This window comes from Anabrus simplex, chromosome 14 (assembly GCF_040414725.1).
Source record: "Anabrus simplex isolate iqAnaSimp1 chromosome 14, ASM4041472v1, whole genome shotgun sequence".
NCBI lineage: Eukaryota > Metazoa > Arthropoda > Insecta > Orthoptera > Tettigoniidae > Anabrus > Anabrus simplex.
In genome coordinates, this window is record NC_090278.1 from 8,271,478 (window position 1) to 8,292,555 (window position 21,078).

Here is a 21,078-nt window from a genome sequence, read left to right on the forward strand (position 1 = left end):
AAGGCACACGAAGGCTCATTAAAGCGATACAATCTTCAGAGGATCGTGTACTTAACCATTCACATGTTAACTGCACTGCTTCGTTTCTTGTGGCAAATCGTTCGCACGCATTCGGTGCACACGGGCGAGACGGGGCACGGATGTCACATTATGCCGCGATGAAGCCACGCGTGATTAAATAATAATTTTCTTTTGCTTTACGTCCCAGCAAGTATCGCAGGAGAGTCCGGAGTTCCACAAGACCTACTCTAAATCTGTAGCCAGGCACATGTGATCGCAAGACAACAGAGAAGTAATATGATCTTCTGCCAGAACGGCAGCTCGGCACACCTCATGATGTACACCGGAGAGCGGTCCATCCCTTTGTGCTATTTTCTCTGTGATAGAATCTTCAGGTAACATAATGCCAGGTCCGTGTGCGAAAGGCACAAAGGACATTTCATGACTTATCTCATCAATCACAGATATATGACAACCGCTTGTTCTCAGCCATGGACGACCCTTTTCCTATTTTCAGACCTCAGTAGAAGTGTTCTCCTTAACACATATTGAGGAGCCGTCGAGATGCGAGGATAAGAAATAATCCGATGAACAGCGAAAAATCATATGACAAGGACAAGTGGTAAAAAGACTAGAATCGAAGGAAGAAATATTCAAACGTTTTAATAAACAATTCAGGGTAATTAATAAGTGCCGAATCAAGTCATAATAGGGTATGCAATTGAAGAAATTGTTGCTGAAGACTGAGCGCACCTGTGCTTCCCTTCCTACGTGTTGTGTGTTCATTTAATTATGAGTAGACCAGTAGCTCAGAACTGTAACTGCTCCCTCGGCTCTTGTACGATAATATTTTGGCTGCCAACTTGTTCTGAATGGAAATTGAAAGTTCAGTTTCAGTGCCCGTAAGTATTCATGAAGATCACGTATTTCTCGAGGAGGCGTCTGTAAGTAAGGACTCGTATGTCAACAGCTACAGTATACTCGCGCTTAAGGTTTTCCATTTTTGTTTACCTGGTGGTAGAGGATTGGCCACTCGTTTTTCTCCAACAAAACCATAAAAGAGTCGATGAATATTGAATTTTCACGACCGCATTGTAATCGAAACAGACTTTCAACGTATTATGTCGTGTTACGTACATGTATTTCGTGTTGAAGGGATGTTAAGTACAGAACAAAAATGGCCACCCGGACACCAGTGGGATCCGAACCCACAACCTTCAACACACGACATAATACGTTGAAAGTCTGTTTCGATCATAAAAGAGTCACTTCAGCATGAATTAATCCTTGTGTCTCCTCCTCACTTCAAGACATGATTATCGGATATCAAGGAAGGCCTGCATACTGAAATTGAAAGCTTACATAACTGACTATTTATTCAATAGAAAACAATGAAATATGATGGCGGGTGTGTTTACAAATATGTCCTTAAGCAGTGGTCTGCGGTCATTGACAGTAATATAACGCTGCGGCTGGACGATTTCAGGATGAAATTAATATCCACCACAAAGGAAAGCCTGAGGATCTATTCACAAAAACCACTTTGTGGTTAACTAGAAAACAACATGAGTTTCAATCTGCTCGGCTCCAAAAACAACTGTGCATTATGCTTCCGATTTCTCGAACGCCTGATTATCAGGAATACTGTATGACAAACACGCTCCGAAGAAGCAAATTTGAGTTCCTCACCCTTGGTCTCCTTGGTTAACAAATGTAATTAAGTCTGTCATGGCAAATCGTGATGCATGGTATAGGCGATTTAGGCGAACTGAAAGCACTAATAATTTCGGAAATTACCGTATTCTTCGAAATCAAGTTAAGCAATTAATTCGTAACAGCAAGTATAAATATATTCAAGAGGTAACAGACAGACTATGTTCAGCACTAATATGGAATTATTTGCATCAGATGGGTATAGGTCGCAGCCTGACCAAGCAGGCTGATGATCTAAATTCTCATTTCATGAAAGCAGCATACACTAATAATGATATTACAAATAATAATGACTGTGATAATAACTATCCTAATAATAATATTGATAATCATCGAGTTGATGACCTAACTGATGATGGTGTTATTAACGCCATAAATGCTCATTCCCGAGAATGTCAAGAAAAATTCACATTCAAAAAAGTTGGTGCGAATGATGTGAAGCATGTAATTTACTCCCCAAAGTCAGATGCTGCGGGTGATGGCGACATACCATTGTCTTTCATAAAAATATTATTGGTGCAATATTACCTATTCTGACGCATATATTTAATCATTGCCTCGTACAGGGAGTATCCCCAACTGTGTGGAAGTACGGTATCGTCATTCCCATTCCTAAGAAGAATTCTCCAATTTACTGCCAGATTATCGCCCTATATCCATTCTCCCACCCCTTTCCAAAGTACTAGAACACTTGGTACATGAACAAGTTCTTACTTACTTGACTAACTACTCACTGCTTGACCCTTACCAATCTGGTTTCAAGAAAGGACATAGCACAACGACTGCCCTACTGAAAGTAACTGCTTGCTGCTAGAGGCTTTATGTCGCACCGACACAGATAGGTCTTATGGCGACGATGGGATAGGAAAGGGCTAGGAGTTGGAAGGAAGTGGCCGTGGCCTTAATTAAGGTACAGCCCCAGCATTTGCCTGGTGTGAAAATGGGAAACCACGGAAAACCATCTTCAGGGCTGCCGATAGTGGGATTCGAACCTACTATCTCCCGGATGCAAGCTCACAGCCGCGCGCCTCTACGCGCACGGCCAACTCGCCCGGTACTGAAAGTAACTGATGATATCCGAGAAGCAATGGACACTCGACAAGTGACTTACTGCTTCTACTTGATTTTTCTAGTGCTTTTGATACTGTTGTTCCTCAACTGCTACTTTCAAAATTGGATTCACTACATTTCAGCAGGACGGCAATAAACTTTCCAGTTCGTACCTCAAAAATCGCCATCATTGTGTTAGTCAGTCTAAGGCGCCGTTCACACTAAGGCGATATAAGATAAGTGATATATAGTAAGGAATATGTTGCGACAATATATTGCTAAGAAGGTTCATGACACTGGGCGATAAATCGGCGCGATATCGGCGATAAAAATTTGGTGGGAACACAATTCTCACTACATTAGTTACAAATATGAGTTCGAACGTTCTAGTGGCTTATTGCTTAAGGCGTAGGATGAGAAGAAAACCGAATTACTGGGTACATCACTACAATCTTTCCAACCTGCACCATAGCTCGGCTGTTGTTTTTCGAAAGCTGTCCCAACATGAATCAAAATTCAGGGAGTTTTATAGAATGAATCCTGAAAACTTTGAATTTCTGAAAAGCTTAGTGTCACGAACCCTTAAAAATGATACACCCTTCAGGAAGGCCATTTCTTCAGATTAAGAACTTCTGATTACTATAAGTAGATATGAATACAAAAAGCAGTATTAATAAAATTTAGCAGTTTGAATTTGATAATTTTTTTTCATATATTTTTTACTAATTGTACCAATCAGTTCCACTAAATTAATGAAAGTTATTACAGAATTGTCTCCTCTTCTTCCCGTCGTGTTCACACCTCGAAATATCGTACGATACTAATCGCTGAAGAGACTAGCAAGCTGTACTTCAAGAGGTATGTCACTTGCGATATGTTGTGCAATCGCGCAGCTGTGAACCTTTTTATCACCTCCCTTTAGATTTCAAATATCTGTCTGTGTGTGTGTCGCATATTGTATATCGCTTACGATATATCACTTATCGTATATCGCCATAGTGTGAGCGCGGCCTAACAAATCATATGCGTCCCACAAGGCGAAAAGCCATCCCGTTGCAATATCAGTGTGGCTTAACAAACCCCTCGGTGTCCCCCAAGGGTCTGTGCTTGGACCATTGCTGTTTGCAGTTTACTTACACGATGTTGCCAAACCGATTACACATTGCAAGTATAATCTTTATGCTGAAGATCTGCCGACCTACTACCACCCAAGAACTGATAAAGTTCAGAGTGCTGTACAACAAGTTACCGCAGATTTAAGTCTCATAAGTAATTTTGCATTGAGTAACAATCTTAAAATTAATCCTCTTAAAACGTGAGTAATAATCATTGGTAGTTCAAAAAATGTACACGCCTTAAAACAATACAAAATTCCTCCTGTAGCACTAAACAATACCATTATTCCATATTGTGAAACAGTTATGAATCTTGGTGTGGCTATAAGCGAAACATTGATCTGATCACAATATGTGACGAAAGTGTGCCAAAAGACATATCAAAGCCTGCATCCCCTGAAGCGGTTTAAAAATACATTTCCTTTGTCCCTGAAAATAAAGCACATTCATTCACTTTTGATTCCAATTCTCGAATACTGTCATACAGTTTTTATTGATATCAATAATTAGCAAGGCATGAGACTGCAACATACCCAAAATGCATACATCAGGTATGCATTTGACATACGACCATATGCCCACGTATCCCCATACTATAGACAGTTATCTTGGTTACGACTGAATGACAGACGTAGACTCCACGCAACTACTTTGGTGTATCAAGTGCTTTCTGAACACACTCCTCCTTACCTATCCACCAGATTTCACTACCTTAGTTCGCTACACCTGTTCAATACCCGGTCAGGCTGTACGCTAGAAATTCCTGTACATCGAACCGCAAGCTAAAACAGATCGTTCACGATCACCGCCACGAGCTGGTGGAATGAACTCCCCATTGACATCAGGGAAGCTAAATCTAAATAAAGTTTAAAATCCTTTGCCAGTATCATCTCATAAGCACTTCCAGTCATTTTTGAGTGTGAATGGGATGCATGAATGAGAGTGTATCTGGTTGTTTATTGTAATGTGTTCCTGTTTATACTTTAGTTATACTTGCTCAGTTTAGTTAGTTTAGTTAGTGATACTTTAGTTGGTTTAGTTATGCTTTAGGTTGTAAAGATTTAATGCGTTTAAATTATATGTAATAATTATATTGTATATACATGAAGTGGTTAAGTGTAAGAAAGGGCCGGGAGCCCTAACTTCGCCAAAATAAAGACGCTTTAATAATAATAATAATTTTATTATTATTATCTCCAGAACGTTTTCAATTTAGGCTGTCCACTAACTGACCATCAGCATAGAACGAGTTGTCTGGGCCTTCAATTGAATCTGAGTAACCTCCAATTCACATCCCTGACCTATCATGGACATCCAACGAAATTAATGTATAAGGTTAAGGAAATGTACCTGATGACCAAAGTGACGTCTCATTGAACGTGGCTGGTGAAGAAAGCGACCCTCAAAAGCAGGAGGAGTTCAAGTACCAGTAAATTAATATCATAATATTACACAACATAAAATAGTATAATTTATATTAAATGAAGTTATTTCACAAACCAAAACAACAGGTTGAAGTTGGTGATTGAGATTAATCAATGAAAAAATGTGAAAAGGAATCTTGTTATAATTTTGTTATAACGTTCACTCAAACCCAAAAATAAACTTGACTCATGGGTAACCCTTAAATATTATTGGTCACGGAGTTCAACTACATCTACTTATATAGTCCTACTAAAATATAAACACGCAAAATACTACAACTCGTGTATGAACAGCATGGCCATAAATCATAGGTAGCCCATGGACTAACGGCAGAGTGTTACTATACTTACAGAATACCATGTGGTGCCGACTTTCTGTCAAACTAGGATACTCACGTCTCATATAGAAGCATCATCCTACTTTCCACTGGAGAACACGCCGTCGGCAGTCCTTAACACCTAGCAGCACCACAAATATATCAAGAAATGAAAATCCTAAAAATCTAAGGACATCCTTCTGACACCAAAATAATTATTTAAATGCTCAGTGTTATGTGTAATGAGTGGTTTATGGAAACGTCAGAACTGGAATACAAGGTTAAATGTTCGCAACTCCTACTGAGAATCCACTCCATCATTTGCCTATATAATAGAATTGAAATTCAAATAAATCCACAATTTATTTTAACATCAAACATGTTGTAACACGCCTCCCTATTTCCGAACAGGGTCCGCCTCATATAAATGTGAACACTTGTTATCTCGTCAAATATGTTTATACCTGCCGCTCTCTACTGGCTTATAAGTGAGCAAACAATCTCACCACGGATGGCCTTTTACTACAGCAGAAATCTTCGTCCAATTCCTTGAACTGTCCTACAATTTATCGGTCAACATTATTGCTTTTACGAAAGAACTCAAGTCTAATGGGATCTGTGGAACACGATATGCGTTTCACTGGTATTAATGGAGTTATTACATGAACAAAGGATCCCTCTGGACATAGGATCCTATTCAATGTTCAAACCATTGACCTTACCATATTTCAAAACATTCTGTCCTGACGATCTTCCCTCGGGCATTTTTACAAAGATACCTCGGCATTATCTACACTATTATCTCTGGAGTATCTACTAGGAACATGTCTCACTGACCGAGTCGCATGGTTTCATAACTACATGGACAAATTTAACATATCTACCACCGACAGTTATGGACAGTTACGAAGTTTCTCCCCTCACTTGGAAATACGATACTCCAGACTTCGACATCAACCCCAAACCTCAGTAGACTGAACGTGGTGCTATCACCTCCTGTGAAATATATTGCAGACTGACCATTCACAAAACAAAAAAATATCTCATAGATAGTAAATATTACTCATTCCATTACTTATTATTTCATAATGCTATGCCCAGCTAAGGAGCGTGATCGTACTTATTTTGCAGATGAGTGTGCTTTCTTCTCTTCCCAGATTCTCTTCTTCCCATTCTGTGTTTTTCATTCGTTTTCCCGTCCATGCAGTGGTGTTCTCATCTGGTATTTGTCCACCAGCGTTCTAAAGTTAGGTGTGTCCCATATAATTTCATCTCGTATGCTGATTTCTTGGAGGTATTTTTCAAATTCGAGTATCCAATTATTCTTGACTTTTAGCGAGGAGGCAGAATTAAATATATTTTCATTGAGCCTTTTATCATCCATTCCTTGAATATGGCCATCAAATTTCAATCGCCTTTTCCCAATTTTATCTGTTATTTTCTCAGTACGTTGGTATAATTCTGGAGACCTATTCATCCAAACTCTTTCTATGCATACTAGTCCAAAGATTTCCCTAAGGACTTCTCTTTCTTTTTTCTCGATAATTTCAGATAGTGATCTTTCTCGACTGATAAAGGTTTCTGACGTGTGTAATTCTTCAGGCTTAATTACGGTGTTACAATATTTTAATTTAGCGTTCCGGGATATTGATTTTTTGCTGTACCTTTTCCATGTGATTCTGTGGCTTACTTGTAATATAGAAATCTCTCTGTTTGCTTCGTGCTTTAATGCAGATGGATGATTTCCCCGAGTATTTGAAATTATTTACCTGAGGAATTTTGCCGAACTGAGTTACCAGATTTTCTTTGTGTAAATATCGAGTAGATCCTTCCATCTATCGGGTATTCTAGTATGAGATTCGGATTCGTTTTAGATGCAATTTCATGAAGTTTTTCCAGGGATTGAATTCATTCTTGCCTATTGTTGAATAGAATAACTAGACCATATGCGAAGGCCAAACATTTGATATGAATTTTATCATTAACTAGCTAGCCAGAAAATGTCTTGTGGCAACCACTAATGCTAAATACCTTTGTTATACTGCTGACATGGATTAAAGTCGAGCTCTCCCCTGTCTTCGACTTACTAGCATGCTAGCATGATGGAATCAATTATTATTAGTGTGAGATAACTATTGCAAATACTAATTGTTTTAGTGATGTAGCCATACGCCGAATAAATAAATAAAAATTATTATAATTATTGACATTTAAAAATTACAAGTTGAACAAAACGTTCCAATTTTGCGTACACAACTGATTCTACGTCTGTGGACATGAAATCTTGCAAATTAACGTACTTAAAATTCCGCTAAATTTGACTGCTCAACTGCAAACACATTCCTCATTACGTCTGAAAAAATTCGATGAGAAATGCACTAAATTTAATGTCCCATCCTGATGAAAAATATGACGAAATATCTGTTATAACACATTGACACTTCTAACACACGCAAACATCGTAAATTTCGCCTCGTGTCTTCTCAGCACAAAAATTAATTGTTGAAACTATGATAAACTTCCACTATGATAATACAAGGTCAAATCAGCCCTACACATAGCAAAATGCACCGGACTGCTTTGTAGAAGTTACTTGAATACACAGATCTTATTTATCTCTCATCCGCTCCCATTTTCTGCTTATCATCAACCTCTGTATGTATGGATTTGGTGGTTTATTTTATGCAAGTTGGCATAATAATATTTTGCATTTTTATTATTTTATTTCTATTATTGACTTAATTCTAAGTATCTGATAGAGAATACAAAATATATATACCCTCGCAATTTTCTCCACACGTTAATTATATACATTCAGGAAACGCGCCGAGACTAAAATCTTCGCCGTCCAAAAATCAAGTGGTCGAACACCCTCAGTCCAACATCCAGATCCTCTCCCGTGATGATATTGAAACTCTCACAGTAGATGTCAATTAATAAGCCACCAGTTTCTGTATTTAGATTTATGGAGCCTTCCAGCATCAATATGTCAAGTTTGTGATCGGTGATTTAAACAGTCACAATAAAACATGGGCTACCCAGGCACGGACAAAAGCGGAGAGGCTGGGGTAGAATGGGCAGATTCGTGTGTTCTAATTGTACTGCATGATAAAAAAAAACTTCCAGCATCATTGAACAGTCCGAGATGGAGGCATGGATATAATCCAGGTATTAACTTACAGAATCTGAGATATATCTCATTCATCAGCAAAATCAGTGGGGCTAGGAATCCCTCATCGTCCTGTTATATGCGAGATATATGCTGCAATCTGACCGCAGACAGTTCCTTTTCATACATGTTCATTACAGACTGTTATACCTTTCAGCGTTCAGTCTGCGACCCTCTGTGAATTTACTAAGCGCCATCACAATCCTCTATTTGCAACTAGTTCTGTGGCCTCGTCTTAGTTCTATACGTCTTACCTTTAAATTGTTAGAATCTGAGTTCCTGTTCGAAGAAGATATCATGTTAAACCTTTCACTCCCACTGGGACATATATGTCCCGCAAGGTCATCAAGCAATACTACTGGGATTTAATTCAATTATGATAGCACAGGACCATGTCCCACTGGTTCTGTATAGGTTTGTTAGCTTTATCATTGCCATAAATTTCCAACAGATGGCACTTGTTCTCAGATTTGTTCATAGATCTGGAGAATGTCGATACGGGTCACCGTTTTCCCGCCAATTCACGCAAGTTGCATTATTGTATTCATTGTGTAGCACACACAGGTGCTTATATCGATAATAAATACCGCCTTCGTGCATTTTACATATTATTATATCAGGTTAGTGCAATGTTATATCTAATTTCTTTACAATGGGACACATTTAACCCACTTAGTTTTCGTTGGGACATATAGTCCCAATGGTATTTTATAAGCTGGTTTACGAAATAGGTTTTGTTTATTTTAGCTGAGATGACTTCAAAAAACGGCATGGGGAGGATGTCTTTTCGAATGATGACCAACTGGCAGAGTTTTGGGGCGCAATGGAGAAGATTCAGCGTTAGTTTTGGACTTCAGCTCTGATGATGATTTTGCGGATGTAAATTACGCATCTAGTGACAATGATTCGGTAGGTTTGGATGATGACGATACAGCCTCAGAAGCAGACGAAAACGACAATTGCAGTGGAAATAATGTAAATAAGTTAGGCCTAAATGTTTTCGATAATAATGAGGATGGAAAAGTGAACTTGACAAACGACAGAGTTTTTGATTCCGTCCAAGCCGAAATGTTAATGTCATCGGACTCTTGTTGTCTGGTTACAGATTTTTCCTCACAGTCAGCTTGACTACCTTGCTCAGTGCACAGTCATTCTCAGACGTGAGAAGAAAATAAATGTAGCAGACACTGATCACTCCGAAATATTGCTTGTGGGAGGAGTAACATTAGTGATGTGTTACAATAGAAGAGTTCCCCCCCCCTTCCAACCTCAGAAATGAAGTATCCTACAAGAGTTGGGCAAGGAAGGAGAGAAGGGTAACTTGGCCAGACGATTATGAGGAGGAGGGAATAGAGCGACACTAGTCACTTCTGTGCTGATTGCAGTGGTATTTTCTATAGGCTGGTAACAGCACGTTGCCCAGTATTTTGAATGCCCGATTTTGCATAGGAAGGCTGCTTATTGAGTAGCTGCTGACATCTTTATTTCGAAACGTACCTGGCGAGTCAGAGGTAAGATGGTGACATTTGCACGGAGGGCTACTTGCATCTAAGCCTTCCACCTATATAACCGTACGTGGTTTGTCAGATCACGGATTGTCACCTTTACACGGAGTGTCACGTGCAATGGAGCCCTTTCCTCTATATAACCGTACCTGTTTTGTCTGATTTACGATGGTGACATTTAATCCGACTGACACCTTCAGGGAGTCCTTTTCTCTATCCAACGCAACCATGTGTTCAGAAGTAAGAGACATTTGCACGGATTAACAATTGACTCTGCCAGTACCCGGAGACTCAAAAATTGGATTGTGACATTCGTTTGGATTGACAATTGCAGGGAGCCCTTTTCCCTGTCTAAAAGTGCTTGGTGTGTCAGATCTAGGATGGTGACGTTTGCATGGAGTGCCACATGGATGGAGCCATTTCTTCTAAATAAACGTACTGGTTTGTCAGGTCTAGCAGGGTGACTTTTGCAATTCAGTGACACTTGCATGGAGCCATTTGCTGCATATAACAGTATCTGGTGCGTCAGTTTTAGGACGAGGACGTTTGCACGGAGTGACACGTGGATGGAGCTATTTCTTCTAAATAACCGCACCTGGTGTGTCAGATCTAGGGTGGTGACTTTGCACGGTGTGACCTGTGTCAGATTACGGATGGTGACATTTATTTCGAATAACACTTGCAGGGAGCCCTCTTCTCCATATATCCGTACCTGGTTTGTCAGTTCTAGGATGGTTACATTTGCACGGACTGACGCTTGCAGGGAACTCTTTTAAAATTTGTAACTGTACTTGGTGTGGCAGATCTGAGATAGTCACTTTCACAGGGAGTAACACTTGCCCACAGTCACTTACTCCATATATCCGTATTTGTTGTCTCAGTCTAAGATGTTTCAGGTGTGTAGGATCTCGGGTGGTGACGTTTGCAGGGAGAGATACTTGCAGTGAGCCCACTTCACTACATAACCGTACCTGTCACAAGTAAGATAGTGACTTTTGCACGGTTTGGCACCTGTATGGAGCCCTTTCACCTAAATAACCGTACGTGGTGTGTCAGATCTAGAATAATGACATTTGCATGGAGGATCACTTCTATGTGTAACAGCATCTGGTGAGTCAGATCTCGGATTTTGACATTTTTACGGAGTGACACTTGCATGGACGCCATTCACCTATATAACCGTACGTGGTGCGTCACATCACTGATGGTGACACTTGCTCGGAGTGATACATGCATGCAGCCGTTTCACCTATATACCCGTACCTGGTGTGTCAGAACTAGGATGCTGATATCTGCTCGGATTGCGTCTTTTTTCCGCTATCTGACAGTATCGGGTTTTCTCAGAACTGACTTTTACAAGGAGTGACTCTTCACGGAGCCCGTTTCTCCACATAACCGTACCTGGTGAGTCAGTTCAAGGATGGTGAAGTTTGCATGGATTGAGTCTTGCTTGGAGCCCTTTTAACTTCAAACTGTACCTGGAGGGTCATATCACGGATGGTGACATTTGCATTGATTGAAACTTCCATACATAACCATACGTGGTGTGTTAGTTTCAAGATGGTAACATTTGCATGGCGAGACACTTGCATGCAGAACTTTCTTCCGAATAACCGTAAGTGGTGTGTCAGTTCTAGGATGGTCCCGTTTGCACGGATTGATAGTTTTACAGATCCTTCCTCTGAATAACTGTACCTAGTGTGTCAGATCTCGTATAGTGACGTTTGCAGGGTGTGACACTTCCCTTTATGAAACCGTAAGTGATGTGTCAGATCAACAATTTCAGGGAGCCCTTTCCCCTACCTAACACTACCTGATGTGCAGAAGTAAGATAGAGACATGTGCACGGTTGACACTTGCAGGGTACATATTTCCTCTCTCTGCCACTTTCTGGAGTCTCAGAGCTTGGATGGTCACATTTGCACAGATTGACAATTGCAGGGAGCCCTTTTCGCTATTTGGCAGTACCTGCTGGTGTGTCAGATCACGGATGGTGACATTTGCACGGCGTTACACTTTCAGATTGTCCTCTTCTGTATATCACCCTACCTTGTGAGTCAGGAGTAAGATTCTGACTTTTGCACGTAGTGACACTTGCATTAACCAATTTCTTCACAATAACAGTCGCTGGTGTGTCAGATCTAAGGTAGTGTCATTTGCTCCGATTGCCATGGGTGGTGACATTTGCATGGATTAAAACTTGAAACTTGCAGGTTGCCTTCTTCTCTATATAAACGTACCTGGTGACTCGGAAGTAAGATAGTCACATTTGCACAGCTTGACAAGTGATGGGAGCACTTTTCTCAATCTGGCAGTAACTGGTGTGTCAGATCGAGAATGGTGACATTGCACGGAGTAACACTAGCAGAGACCCCGTTCTCTATATAAACGTACCTGGCGAGTCACAGGTATGATGGTACATTTGCACGGAGGGCTACTTGCATCGAAGCCTTTCACCTATATAACCGTACGTGGTTTGTCAGATCACCGATTGTCACCTTTGCACGGAATGTCACGTGCATGGAGCCTTTCCTCTATATAACCGTACCTTAGGATGGTGACATTTGTTCCGATTGACACCTTCAGGGAGTCCTTTTCTCTATCTAACGCAACCATGTCTTCAGAAGTAAGAGACATTTGCACGGATTGATAACTGACTGCCATTACCCGGAGACTCAAAAATTGGATGGTGACATTCGTTTGGATTGACATTTGCAGGGAGCCCTTTTCCCTATCTAAAAGTACTTGGTGCGTCAGAAGTAGGATGGTGTCATTTGCACGGAGTATCACTTGCCGACAGTAGCGATACCAGCTGTGTCAGATCTTGATGGAAACACATGCACGGAATGACACTTGCAGTGAGACCTTTCATCTGTGTAACAGTACCTCGTTTGTCATATCTAGAATTGTGACTATCACAAGGAGTAACACTTGCATAGAGCCATTTAATCTAAATAACCCTTACATTGTGCCATTTCTTGTGAATAACCGCACCAGGTGTGTCAGGTATTGGATGATGACATTTGCAAGGAGTGACACTTGCATGCAGCCATTTACTGCATGTAACCGTACCGGATGTGACATTTACGGATGGTGTCATTTGCACGGAGTAACAACTGCCGGAAGCCCACTTCTCTATATTACCCTACCTGGTGTATCAGAAGTAGGATGGTGACATCTGCTCGGATTGTCTCTTGCCGAGAGCCCTTTTCTCTGTGTAACAATACCTGGTGTGTCAGATCTAGGATAGTCACTTTTACAAAGAGTGACACTTGCATGGAGCCATTAACTCCATATAACCGTACCGGGTGTGTCAGACCTAGGATGGAGACATTCGCACGGAGTAACAGTACCTGGTGTGTCGGACTCCGGTGGTTACTTTAGCAACGATAGACATTTTATGGGAGCGCTTTTATCTATATAACCGTATCTGGTGTGACAATTCAAGGACGGTGGTATTTGCACGGAGTGATACTTGCATGGAGGCCTTTCACTTATACAACCGTACGTGGTGTATCAGATCATGCATGGTGATATTTGCACGGGGTATATGTTGTGTCAGAACTGGGATAGTCACATCTGCACTGATTGTGTCTTGCAGGGAGGCATTTCCCGTATCTAACAGTACATGATGTGTCAGATCTAGAATAGTCAATGTTGCAACGAGTGACACGTGCACAGAGTTTAGAATAGTCAATGTTACAATTTATTTATTTATTTATTTTGCGTATGATGAATAATGACAACCCATAAACTATTTACACAACCAGTGAAAGATGAGTACAAAGTAAATACAAATTATCATATCTATACAATCAAAGAAAGCAATTTACAAAGTTTGAAAGTACAAGAAGAAAACACAATATATTTACATCGCTATCCACCTATCAACTCTGACAGTTCATATATACACACTGAGTGCGAGTGATGTACATGTCACTAAATGTGAATGTCCAAACCCGCCACCCACTTCACTGCTTCGGGTGTTAATGTGTTGAGGACTTCCATGGTGCCAGTGAAAGCACGGAGTGGACATTCCTGCACTACATGTTTCATTGTTTGTCTAACCTCCCCACAATCACAGTATGGAGAAACTGACCAGCCCAGGTGTGTAAAGTAGATGCTGTTCTACCTACTCCACATCTCATGCGGTTTAGTCTACTCCAGATGCAACGTGGCAGATCAAAGCCTGCCAGCTTTGTGGATGGGTTATTAATATCCACTATTGCCCGAGCTGGGGATAAAGACCACTCTGTTAACCATTTAGAGGTGGGGTTGAATTCACTAGATGTTATCTTCACTCCATATAACCGTACCTGGTGTGTCAGTTCTACGATGATATTTGCACGGCGTGACATTTGCATGCAGACTCAAAAATTGTATGGTGACATACGCTTGGATTGACAATTGCACGGAGCCCTTTTCCCTATCTGAAAGTACTTGGTGTGTCAGATCTAGGATGGTGACGTTTGCATGGAGTGCCACATGGATGGAGCCATTTCTTCTAAATAAACGTACTGGTTTGTCAGGTCTAGCAGGGTGACTTTTGCAAATGAGTGACACTTGCATAGAGACATTTGCTCCATATAACAGTATCTGGCGTGTCAGTTTTAGGTCGAGGACGTTTGCACGGAGTGACACGTGGATGGAGCTATTTCTTCTAAATAACCGCACCTGGTGTGTCAGATCTAAGGTGGTGACTTTGCACGGTGTGACCTGTTGTGTCAGATTACGAGTGGTGACATTTATTTGGAGTAACACTTGCAGGGAGCCCTACTTCTCTATATAATCGTACCTGGTATGTCAGTTCTGGGATGGTGATAATTGCACTGATTGACACTTGCCGGGAGCCCATTTGTGTGTAACCCTTGCCGGTGTGGCACATTTAGGATAGCCACTTTTACAAGGAGTGACACTTGCACGGAGAGCGTTAATCCAATTTGACCGTACCGGGTGTGTCTGTTCTAGGATGGTGACATTTGCAAGGATTTAAGATTTCAGAGAGTCCTTTTCCCTGCTTAACAGTACCTGGCGTTCAGAAGTAGGATTGGGACATTTGCACGGATTGACACTAGCAGGGAAGCGATTGTGTCTCCCTGTGCCAGTACCTGGAGATTCAAGAATCAGATTGTGACTTTGTTTGGATTGACAATTGCAGGGAGAACTTTACTGTGTCTAACAGTACCTGGTGTGTGAGATATTGGATAGTGACATTTGCACGGATGACACTGCAGTGAGCCCTGTTATCTATGTAACCGTACCTGGTTTGTCAGATCTAGGATAGTGACTTTCACAAGGAGTGACCCTTGCATGGAGCCAATAACTCCATATAACCGTACCGAGTGTGTCAGGTCTAGGATGGTGACATTCGCACGGAGTAACAGTACCTGGTATGTCGGACCGCGGGTGGGAGCGCTTTTATCTGTATAACCGTATCTGGTGTGATAGTTCAAATATGATATGACACCTGAGGTGTCAGTGTGAAACTTGACTGCAGCCCTTTCTTCTGAACAGGCATACCTGGTGTGGCATATTTACGACGGTGACTTTTGCATGGATTCACACTTGCGGGGTTCACTTTTCCCTATCTAACTGGACCTGGTGAGTCAGATCTAGAACGGTGACATTTGCGCGGAGTAACAATTTCAGTTTGTCCTCTTCTCTATATCACCCTACATTGTGTCAGGAGTAAGATTGTGACTTTTGCAAGTAGTGACATTTGCATGAACCCATTTCTTCACAATAACTGTCGCTGGTGTGTCAGATCTAAGCTAATTTCATTTGCTCCGATTGCCACTTTCAGGGAGCCCTTTCCTCTGTCTAGCACTACCTGATGAGCAGAAGTTGGATAGTGACTTGTGCACGGTTGAAACTTGCAGGGAGCACATTTTCTCCTTCTGCCATTACCTGGATTTGCTCGGATTGATATTTGCAGGTAACCTTTTTCCCTATCTAACAGTAAATGGTGTGTCAGATTTGGGTGGTGACATCTGCATGGATTCACACTTGCAGGGTTCACTTTTCCCTATCTAACTGGACCTGGTGAGTCAGATCTAGATAGGTGACATTTGCACGGAGTAACACTTTCAGGTTGTCCTCTTCTCTATATCACCCTACCTTGTGAATCAGGAGTAGGATCGTGACGTTTCCATTTAGTGACACTTGCATTAACCCATTTCTTCACTTTAACCGTCTCTGGTGTGTCAGATCAGTGTCATTTGCTCTGATTGCCACTTTCAGGGAAACCTTTTCTCTATCTAGCAATATCTGATGAGATGAAGTTGGATAGAAACTTGTGCACGGTTGACACTTGCAGGGAGCACATTCTCTCTTTCTGCCATTACCTGGATTCTCAGAACGTGGATGCTGATATTTGCTGGGATTGATATTTACAGGTAAACTTTTTCCCTATCTAACAGTAACTGGTGTGTCAGATTTGGGTGGTGACATTTGCATGGATTGAAACTTGAAACTTGCAGGTTGCTTTCTTCTCTATATCAACGTACCTGGTGAGTCGGAAGTAAGATAGTCACATTTGCACAGCTTGACAATTGAAGGGAGCACTTCTCTCAATCTGGCAGTAACAGGTGTGTCAGATCGAGAATGACATGTGCACGGAGTAACACTAGCAGAGACCCCGTTCTCTATATATACGTACCTAGCGAGTCACAGGTATGATGGTTACATTTGCACGGAGGGCTACTTGTATCGAAGCCTTTCACCTATATAAGCGTACGTGGTTTGTCAGATCACGGATTGTCACCTTTGCATGATGTCACGTGCATGGAGCCCTTTCCTCTATATAACAGTACCTGTTTTGTCAGATTTAGGATGATGAAATTTGTTCCGATTGACACCTTCAGGGAGTCCTTTAATCCATCTAACGACGCAACCATGTGCTCAGAAGTAAGAGACATTTGCACGGATTGATAACTGACTCTGCCATTACCCGGAGACTCAAAATTTGGATGGTGATATTCGTTTGGATTGACATTTGCAGGGAGCCCTTTTCCCTATCTAAAAGTCCTTGGTGTGTCATAAGTAGGATGGTGCCCTTTGCACGGAGTATCTCTCTTGCCGACAGCCCTCTTCTTTGTGTAGCGATACCAACTGTGTCAGATCTTGGTGGAAACATGTGCACGGATTAACACTTGTACCGGGCGAGTTGGCCGTGCGCGTAGAGGCGCGCGGCTGTGAGCTTGCACCCGGGAGATAGTAGGTTCGAATCCCACTATCGGCAGCCCTGAAGATGGTTTTCCGTGGTTTCCCATTTTCACACCAGGCAAATGCTGGGGCTGTACCTTAATTAAGGCCACGGCCGCTTCCTTCCAACTCCTAGGCCTTTCCTATCCCATCGTCGCTATAAGACCTATCTGTGTCGGTGCGACGTAAAGCCCCTAGCAAAAAAAAAATTAACACTTGCAGTGAAACCTCTCATTTGTGTAACCGTACCTCGTTTGTCATATCTAGAATTGTGACTATCACAAGGAGTAACACTTGCATGGAGCCATTACATCCATATAACCGTATCGGGTGTGTCAAATTACGGATGGTGTCATTTGCACGGAGTATCACTTGCCGACAGCCCTCTTCTTTGTGTAGCGATACCAGCTGTGTCAGATCTTGATGGAAACATGTGCACGGAACGACACTTGCAGTGAGACCTCTCATCTGTGTAACCGTACCTCGTTTGTCATATCTAGAATTGTGACTATCACAAGGAGTAACACTTGCATGGAGCTATTAGCTCCATGTAACCGTATCGGGTGTGTCAGATTACGGATGGTGTCATTTGCACGGAGTATCACTTGCCGAGAGCCCTCTTTTCTGTGTAGCGATACCTGCTGTGTCAGATCTTGATGCAAACACATGCACGGAATGACTCTTGCAGTAAGACCTTTTATCTGTGTAATTGTACCTGGTTTGTCAGATCTAGAATTGTGACTTTCACAAGGAGTAACAGTTGTATGAAGCCATTAACTCCATGTAACCGTACTGGGTGTGTCCGATTACGGATGGTGTCATTTGCACGGAGTAACAATTGCCGGAAGCCCACTTCTCTATATTACCCTACCTGCTGTATCAGAAGTAGGATGGTGACATCTGCTCGGATTGTCTCTTGCCGGGAGTCCTTTTCTCTGTGTAACAATACCTGGTGTGTCAGATCTAGGATAGTCACTTTTACAATGAGTGACACTGGCATTGAGCAATTTACTTCTTATAAACGTACCTGGTGTGTCAGTTCTAGGATGGTGACATTTGCACGGATTGACACTTGCAGGGAACTCTTTTAAAATTTGTAACTGTACTTGGTGTGGCAGATCTGGGATAGTCACTTCTACAGGGAGTAACTCTTGCCCATTACTCCACATAACCGTACCTGGTGAGTCAGTTCAAGGATGGTGAAGTTTGCATGGATTGAGTCTTGCTTGGAGCCCTTTTAACTTCAAACTGTACATGGAGAGTCATATCTCGGATGGTAACATTTGCATTGATTGGAAACTTCCCTACGTGGTGTGTCAGTTTCAAGATGGTGACATTTGCATGGCGAGATACTTGCGTGCAGAACATTCTTCTGAATAACCGTAAGTTGTGTGTCAGTTCTGGGATGGTGACATTTGCACATATTGACACTTGCAGGGAGCCATCTTATCCGTGTAACCGTACCCGGTGTGGCTGATCTAGGTTAGTACTTTTACAAGGAGTGACACTTGCACGGAGAACTTTACTCCACATAACCGTATCTGGTGTGTCAGTACAAGGATGGTCTCGTTTGGACGGATTGATATTTGCATGCAGATCTTTCCTCTGAATAACCGTACCTGGTGTGTCAGATCTCGGATAGTGACATTTGCAGGGTGTGACACGTCCATGGTGCCCTTCCCTTTATGTAAACGTAAGTGGTGTGTCAGATACAGGATGTGACATTTTCTCCGATCGACAATTTCAGGGAGCCCTTTCCCTTTCTAACACTATCTGATCTGCAGAAGTAGGATAGAGACATGCGCACGGTTGACACTTGCAGGGTACAAATTTCCTCTCTCTGACATTGCCTGAAGTCTCAGAACTTGGATGGTCACATTTGGACAGATTGACAATTGCAGGGAGCACTTTTCGCTATTTGGCAGTACCTGGTGTGTCAGATCAAGGATGGTGACATTTGCACGGGGTGATACTTGGAAGGAGCACTTTCACGTATATAACTGTACGTTATGTATCAAATTTAGGATGATGATTTTTGCAAGGTATGACACTTGCATGCAGCCATGGAGCCATTTCCTCCATATGACCGTACCATGTGAGTCAGATCTAAAATGGTAACATTTGCACAGTGTTAAACTTGACTGCAGCCCATTCTTCTGAACAGGCGTACCTGGTGTGTCATATTTACGATGGTGACATTTGAATGGACCTGGTGAGTCAGATGTAGAAAGGTGACATGTGCACGGAGTATCACTTGCCGACAGCCCTCTTCTTTGTGTAGCGATACCTGCTGTGTCAGATCTTGATGGTAACACATGCACGGAACGACACTTGCAGTGAGACCTTTTATCTGTGTAACCGTACCTGGTTTGTCAGATCTAGAATTGTGACTTTCACAAGGAGTAATACCTGCATGGAGCCATTACCTCCCTGTAACCGTACCAGGTGTGTCAGATTACGGATGGTGTCATTTGCACGGAGTAGCACTTGCCAAGACACCTCTTTTTTGTGTAGCGATACCTGCCGTGTCAGATCTTGGACGGAACCACATACACGGAATGACACTTGCAAGTTGCCCTTTTCTGCAGATAACTGTATCTGGTGAGTCAGATCTCGGATGGTGATATTTGCACGAAATGATACTTGCATGGAGGCCTTTGAACTATACAACCGTACGTGGTGTATCAGATCAAGCATGGTGGTATTTGCACGGGGTTATATATTGTGTCAGAACTGGGATGGTCACATCTGCAGTGATTGTGTCTTGCAGGGTGCCATTTCCCGTATCTAACAGTAGCTGATGTGTCAGTGTGAAACTTGACTGCAGCCCTTTCTTCTGATCAGGCGTACCTGGTGTGTCATATTTACGACGGTGTCTTTTGCATGGATTCACACTTGCAGGGTTGTTTTTCCCTATCTAACTGGACCTGGTGGGTCAGATCTAGAACGGTGACATTTGCACGGAGTAACATTTTCAGGTTGTCCTCTTCACCATATCACCCTACCTTGTGAGTCATTAGTAAGATTGTGACTTTTGCACGTAGTGATATTTGCATGAACCCATTTTTTCACAATAACCGTCGCTGGTGTGTCAGATCTAAGGTAGTGTATTTGCTCCGATTGCCACTTTCAGGGAGCACTTTCCTCTATCTAGCACTACAAGATGAGCAGAAGTTGGATAGTGACTTGTGCACGGTTGAAACTTGCAGGGAGCACATTTTCTCCTTCTGCCATTACCTGGATTTGACCGGATTGATATTTGCAGGTAACCTTTTTCCCTATCTAACAGTAAATGGTGTGTCAGATTTGGGTGGTGACATTTGCATGGATTCACACTTGCATGGTTCACTTTTCCCTATCTAACTGGACCTGGTGAGTCAGATCTGGATAGGTGACATTTGCACGGAGTAACACTTTCAGGTTGTCCTCTTCTCTATATCACCCTACCTTGTGAATCAGGAGTAGGATCGTGACGTTTCAATTTAGTGACACTTGCATTAACCCATTTCTTCACTTTAACCGTCTCTGGTGTGTCAGATCAGTGTCATTTGCTCCGATTGCCACTTTCAGGGAAACCTTTTC